The sequence below is a fragment of the Aquila chrysaetos genome, chromosome 2, assembly GCF_900496995.4.
Source record: "Aquila chrysaetos chrysaetos chromosome 2, bAquChr1.4, whole genome shotgun sequence".
Taxonomy (NCBI): Eukaryota; Metazoa; Chordata; class Aves; order Accipitriformes; family Accipitridae; genus Aquila; species Aquila chrysaetos.
The window spans coordinates 46568649-46576487 of record NC_044005.1 but is presented as its reverse complement, the minus strand read 5'-3'; positions in this window follow the sequence as shown (position 1 = coordinate 46576487).

Genomic DNA, 7839 nt, shown 5'->3' with positions numbered 1-7839 from the left:
GAGTTCTGCTGGGAGGAACCTCAAAAGTTCTCCACTGAGAAATTCATGTGCTCGGACATGGAAAACTGGAGACCAGAGGGAAGAGCCTTTTAGAACCTCCTAGTTGTTGGGAGAGAGCTCGTGTCCTTAGCTTGTATCCAGCATAAGAGATCTAATACAGAGAACGGCAATAAGCACTTGGCTTGGCCGTAAGGGCAAACGCAGTGTCGATGATGTGTCTGGGGTGATGGATGTGAGGGGCATTAGAAGGCAAAAAGGTGTTTTTAAAGCTGTGGACTCGCTCGCAAAAATCAGGTGGGTTTTCTGTGAGTGCCCACCCAGGAGGCATCACCCCAACTTCTCTGGAGACAGCCGGAATTACAATGCTCCCAGACATTGTTCTGAGCATCCACCTTGACACGACCATCCTGCAAGTGCCTCTGTAGTGTCTCCAGCAGTTTGCAAGCTCTAGGTAATGCTAACACTTAGACTTTTCCCCCAACCTTTCCCCGACTCCCTTCCCATCCCAGCTCCATGCAACTCGAGATCTCCCTTCTCAGGGCTGCTCTCCCATTTTTTCCTGTGATGCTCTGTTCTGTCATATACCCCACATGTGTGCCAGAGTTCGGCCCCGTGGGGCTGCAGGCAGGGGGGGCAGCTGCATGGCATGGGTGATACCCTTATTAACAGACTTTCTCCTCGGGCCCTGAACCTGGATGTCTCTGAAATGCTCAGTCCCCGTTCCCTGCCACCCCTCCTGCACTGGCAGAGAGGATTGCAGGGAAGGGCGAAGCCAGGTTTTGCAAAGGCAGCTCCGTTCCCTTCTTGCTAGCTGTGAGCACACGCGGCGGCTCTGTGTCTGGGCTCTTCCTCTGCTGCTCCACCTGGAGCCATCCAGGTGAGTGCGGATGCAGTGCCCAGGTAAACGGACCCCGGAGGGGGATGAAGAGGCCCTGGAAGCCTGCAGGAACGGAGCGCTTCAGCTGAAAAACCCAAGTACACCTCTGCGATGCTGGATGATGGACACATTAAAGGCATCTATTCCAGCTCCTTGGAGCCAGATGCCTCCTCCTTCCTCCTCTGGGCAGAGAGCCGGCTCAGCATGGAGTTTTCTCTCCCATTTCCTAGGGATGTCAGTCAAAGCCAGGCTCTTGGAAGTTCAAGCGTGGCCAAAAGGAAGCAGATTTCAAAACACACCCCTCCCTCCATTCCCCCCTTCCTAGGCCTTTTGTTTCCAGTTCCCCCTCTTCCCATCAAAGACAGAAACAAGAAAAGATTCTGGAGTCACCAAGCCATGATCTATCATTCTTTCAGGGGAGTTTCTTCTAATATTAATCAACACAAGCCTCTCTCCCTGCCTCCCCTGCCCCAAGGGAGCGGTGGGCTTGGAAAGCTCAAGCGGGTTTCGGATGGGTCTTGCGGCAAAATTCCTTAGTTCTCAGTTGGAGCGAGATGGTGTCGGGGCAGTTGCCAGGCTTTCTGAGATTCTTGGAAGATAAATGAGATTCACTGCCTATTGCCTAGCACCACGAAAGCACAGGACACCCAGAAACTCTGCTGTTTTCTGCAAAGCGACTTACGCCTTCATCCTGCGAATTAGGGCCAGAGTCCCCGCTTCGCTGTAATCGTCCCCAGTGAAGAAGGTGAGGCTCCAGCTGGGAGCTGATGACACCTTCTGTATTTTGCTTTTCGACCCTGGACTGGATTGCAGAAGCATAAAGATTATCCTAAATATGTCAGCTGCTGACAGACCTCCGGGGGTGGCCTCCCAGTGACACAGAGTGAGAGTACAATTTCTCCGCTTTTTCCCCTTCGGGTCCATCCCCTCGGTCTCTCAGGGGGTGATGGCAGAGCGGCACAAAAGTGAGCTGTTCCCTCCCTGTGCCCAGTGGTGACAGCTTTTCACTGGGACTTGAGGCAAGTTCGGGCTGTTCGGAGGGTGCAAAGGGATTGAAGTGAGGTTGCCTCATCCTGCAGTCTCTCCCCCTGGTACGGTATGAATGCCTCTGGGGTTAAGCTCTGCAGATGAGCCAAAGAATGTCCTCGGCGGCTGCCAAGTGGGACCCTCCTGTCCACCCAGTTCCAGACGCTGGCTGGCCTCCCCTCGGGCCAGGGCTCGGGTCCCTAGATGGCAAGAGGCACACAGGGAGCTACCAAACCCTCCTTACCCAGAGGTAAAGCAGGTGTCCAGTCAGTGTTTAATCTCCTGCAGAAGAAAGAAGGACACTTTCAGCTTTCCAAGTAACAGAAGAGGCTCCTCTTCCCTCCTCTGTATCTGGCTCCTATGCCACACTCTTGGCTGGGGATGAATTCATTTTCTGCTGTGCCCATCATTGCTGATTTGGCTGTTTTGCAGAACATCATTTGCAAAACCTCACACCCATGCTGTTGGTATGATTTTGCCACTAGATTTACTCCAGACCATTAAAACCACAGTGAAGGTGCTCTAATCTTCACAAATCCTTGCAGGCTCTGCTGACTTCATGGATCTTGCCATGATCTCTGCCCTTAACATCCCTTTGACTTTTCCTTTCTTTTGTTATTTAGTTAAAGCATCAACAGCCACTAGGCAGCTGTTTTACTAATCCTCCCAATAGCCTCAAAAGCACAACAGACAAGAGGGAGAACAAAAGGGAACCTTCCGAAACCCTGCATGAGAACCTGGGTGCCAAAGCATAGGCAGACCACCCCACCCCTGAAAGATCTCCTCCAGAGAGTCAAAACAAGCCACAGCAGAAGAATTTGCTGACAAAATAGTGCAACCTCCTGAACACTTTGGTTAAAACAGCTAATTAATCTGACAGATGAAGATGGCGACCTGAACCTCCTCCAGTACCAAGAGTAGGGACTGCTTCTAAACCATACCCATGTTAGTGTTCCAACTGACTTGCAGAAGTCTCCTTCTGATGGCAAATTATCTTGTAACAATCCTTTCAATATATGTTACCAGCAATAAAGGTGTCCTCTCTGGATCCTGATATCCAGAATACTCTTGCCATATTGTATTTACTTTTTATCTCAGTCTGAAGGGAGATGATTTCACAATCCCCAATTTCTGATTTTCACTCACGTTGTTTTATTGTTTAACCCTGCAAGACATTCTTTTTTTTTCCTTTTTCTTTTTTTTGCCAATATCAGACTAAAGAGTCATAAATATTGATACGATGTTGACGACCAGGTTGGAATTATGTGGCCCATTCTTCTTCCAGAGATCAGGACTGCCAAGGAAAAAGCATAATACTTAATGTGCTTTTTGAATTCCTTTTTAAACACAGCATCGAGATCTGCTGGCTCTGGGTCAGGCCCGGTCACTGGCTTTACCCCCATGAGACAGCCTGGGCAGTCAGCACAGAGCCAGGGGCCAGGGCAGCCCAGCCCTCCCTAGGGCTGACCTGTTCCAAGACGCCTCGCCCCTGAGGCTTTGCCAGAGAAAACCTCACTATATTCACTATATACAGTGAATATACTAGTATTTATTATTTGCCTCACGGTCTCTCTCATGGCTCAAGGATAATCGCTGATACAGAATTTAAAACACAGTCCCCATCTCGAGGATCTTACGGTCTGACTGCACTAGACCTTGCAAATGCCTTTCAAGTTAAGGTCCGACCCTCATCTAAATTTCCATGAAGACTCTTCTGTTGAGGCTCGTCTCAGAAGATTTTTGGTTGGATGTTTGAAAGACTTTCCAATAACTTTGGAGGAATGTGCTGAAATTGCATCAATTTTGGTGAAAATTCCCAGAGAAAAATACTTCATATTAGATTATTTTCCAGCTATAGAAATTGTGATGGAGTTTCAAAAATTCTCTTTGATTTGGTTTGTGTTATCTTATTTCATTTCATTTATTTGTGTGTTGTTCTCGTTTCCACTATTTCTTTGCACATCACCATAAGCACATGCTAGAGTCACACTTGGAACTAGCGTAAAAAGGATAGCAAATATAATGCAGAAAGGAAGGAAGACAAAATGATATTTTGAAATTTGACACATTTCCAAAAACTGGAAGCAGTATTTTTCTGAAACAAAAGCTTTTTTAAATGTCTGAAACAATCTTAAAATTCTGCTTCACTGAAAATTATAAACATATTAGTTTTCATTTTTAGTTTAAACAGAAAGGAAACTCATCGGTGACGACATCTCCCGTACGAGCGGCATTCGGAGGCCGAAGCAGCTCTTGGTCTGTGTCTTTAAGAAGGAGGGATGACAAGAGGCTGGCGTGCAGCGGCTGTTAGCATTTCCAAGATGCTTTGTATTATGGCAGGACAGAAGAGTTGACAGTCTCTTCTCAGTTCTGTGGTTAGCAGGCTACAGGCATGCAGTCATTACTTTATATTAATGTGAGATGTGAACATTGTTTTGCTGGTTATAATTATTCTCCAAGTGGTACAACCTTAAAAATTACAGCTTTGGAGAATCTCTTTCTCTGTAGTTCTTCCTGGGAGTCCCTGCCTGGGTCGGTTCCCAATAATGAGATTTTCTAAGGGGGCTGGGAATGTATTGATTGATTTATTTGCTTTTGGATGCTAATTAACTTTGATGTTCTGCAGCCACGCTCCTGGCTGCCATACTGCATGCAGGGGAGCAGCGGGGCTGGGCCCCCGCTTAGGAGAAGGACCACAGCGGGGGTCAGATGGGAGGGAATGTCACTGGTTTGTGTTGCATTTTGCTCCTAAGCCAGAAGTAGAAACCTTTCTGAAGAGCCCTTCTTCTCGCAAGACACCCCAACAGGCAGGAGGAGGGACATCCCCATGCACCAGGCGTTTCTAATGCGGCCAAGGCAGACAGAGATGCCCCAGTGTGGGGCTGCCCTCCAGCGAACCGGGAGTGGGAACTGCCCAGGCCCCCACTGGGAGCTGTACCTTCTGGCAAAGGTTGTCCTGCAGCCACCAAGGCCCCCAGCTTCCACCCCGACCAGAACAAAAGCAAAGCAAAGACATCTGAAACAATTGCTTAAGCAGCGATGAAAGGGATCAGCCTCCCTTTATCTCCACAAAAGACACTGTGTCATCAGTCTTTGCACCATATTTCAGCACTATCCTCTCCACCAAGCCTGCCAGCGAGGGGCTGTGCTTCTGTAGAAGCAGATGCGGTGATGGGTTCGGTGCTGTTGAGTCTAAGGCTTGGATGAAAACCAAGACGCTCCTCTCAGACAGGCAAGAGCCATCAGCAGTGATGACCTCCGGTAACACTCAGCTCTCAACTGGACCTTAATCAGAGCCTTCCCCTCCATCACCAGAGCCCCTCAGCACACGTTGAAACAAGGTGCTGGAAAGCCTAGAAGCACACCCAAGCCCTGCTAGGCTTTGGATTCATGTTGCTGTGTCACACCAATCCTCAGGCGAGCAGAGGGAATTTAGGAAGGAATGTAGGTGGCTAATGCCATGCACTGACGTTCCATCCTCAGCCCAACAGGCTGGTAGCCGTTTGCAAACATACCAAAAGTGGCTGGCCTTCAGCTAGGGTCCAGAGTGTGCTTCAAGGTCCAGGTGAGGCTGCAATGTCCAAACTGTTTGAATGCTGGAAGTGCAAACCCATATTTTTCTTCTTTACTACCTTCCTCTTCGCTCTCTTTTTGTTTTGTCTTAGGGCACAGCAGGGCAAAGTGGAATAGGAATGGAGGGATGCACTCGTTTTTTCTGGTAATGGAGAAGAGAGATGGCCTCTTTTGCAGAGGAAACAACTCTGTGCTTACAGAATACCATTTTAAGAGCCGTAGCATTAATGTTTACATGATGCTGCATCTACTAGAGCAACACATGTGATACCCACATTTATGGTAGCAGCCTCCTCAGCCATCATTTTGCCACACACATCATAAGTCAGCAAGACCTCCTGCGTGTTGCCCATGGAGCTCTGGCTTTCTGCCTCTCCTCCAACCAATTTGTACCATACTCTGAGTATTTAGCAGCTTGCCACGGTGCAGAGCCAAACCATAAATCCCTTGGGGAGAGCCGTGCTATAAATGTCCACTTAGACCTCTACTGCCAGGATGAAGCAGGCTGTCCCCTGAGGCCACCAGAAAGCGGCCCCTTCCCTGCTCCTGGTCACGGAGTCACCCTTAGGGCAGAAGGGGCCAGGTGCCTACTGCTGCTGCTTAGAAAGGACCCAATCCGTCTTGAGCATGGTGGTGTGCTCAACCATAGGACACAAAATGCTGCCTTTCAGCTGTATCCAAAACTCTGGGTAGTTGCCTTCAGTTACTAAGAGGTGACATAAGGGTTCGAGATCTGGACACAGCTTGGTAGCTGCATTTTGATCTCACATCTAAAAAGGAAGTCTATAAACGATGCCACAGGAGGGGTGAGTGAGGAGAGCCCCAGGTAACCTGGACAATTCACTCTTGAGCAGGATGCAGAGAGCCTCACTGAACTTAAAGTGAGACAATGGCAACCCTGCCCTGCTAGGATGGATCTCGCATAGATAGATGGTCCAACAGAGCAAAGTCAAACAGTTTGCATGCCGCAGGAAGAGGTGGAAAGGTGAGAAGGGGCAAGAAAAGTCGTGGAGACACCCGTTCCTGCTCACGACATGGAAGCAGCTGCTCTTCAGCAGGGTGGATGCAAGTATCCCTCTAGAGAGTAGGCAAGTAATACGGTGTAATCGTTCACTCATACTAAACTGAACTTTGGGCTCCTGCCTCCTCTCTCTTTCTAATCCAGGCCCTGATCCCCCAGGATTATTCAGATATCTAACTCCTCTTTGGCTGCCATGAACTGCACTAGAAATCCAGCTATTGGCCAACAGTCTGAGCTGTCTGCGACAGATGACTGGGTGCTATGGGATCGTTCTCCGAGCTCTCAGACAATGAAAGGACTGTTTTTTCCCCAAGCCTCCTCACTGACTGCCACATTTAATGAAGATACATATTGGGACAGTCAGCACCTTAGGTGGTGAGACCATCAGTTGTCTTCTGCAATGAAAGGGGCTCTTTTTTCACCCTTCTAGTTACTGAAGCTTATTGAGAGAGAGACTGCAAGAGATGAATTATCCCAGCTGAAAAGTCTGGGCCTGCTAAATCTCGTAGGGTGGCTAGCTGGGCAGCACCATTGCAACACGAAGATGACTCAGCCACATAGCATCTTTGTTGGCATCCCATTAGCTGCTGTGGAGACGATTATTTCTTTATTGCTAAACAGAGTCTGTCAGTGGCTTGGGGCACTTCTGTGAAAAATGTAACAGAGGCGGAATAATAATTCAAAACATGCCAGACCAGAAAGCCGTGGCTCATCATATCAGAATCCTTCTGCCTGAAAATCAACCAGTTCAGATCGTTCAGGGTGGGTGAACCAATGCCACAGATGCTTGTGACTTCACCAGAAGCAGTGCATCCTTCCAGGAAAGCAGGATCCCCTTCTCATACAAACGGCCTTACACATACAGAAGCAGAAGGGAGCAGAGAAATTCTCCAAGTGGAAGCTACATCAGCAGAACTGACTCAGAAGAGAAATTTGCTTTTCAAAGTTTTCCATGAGGCGTCAGCTGCTCTTGGGTGAAGTGATGCTAGCAGGCAGCGTCCCAGTTACTTTCCCACTGTGGGAACCGAACCCTTTCAAAACTGTTTTGACTGTAACCAAGGAATTAGAGAGATGGATGAAGCCAGCCGAAAGTGTGACAATCTCCTAAAGGCACACAGATGGTGAGCAGACCCTGGAAACTGATTCACTTTGAGCGATCACTTTCCTGAAGCACATTTTGGACAGTTTTCAACCTCTCTGAGGACCTGAGGAAACCTGTAACTTCTCCAAGGCAAAAGGAAGGGCAGGAGGGGAGAAGGAAAAAAAGCATGATTTTTCCTTGAAATGCACATTCACACATAGTTATTTATTTATTTGCCCTTTGACATCAAGAGAAGCTCAT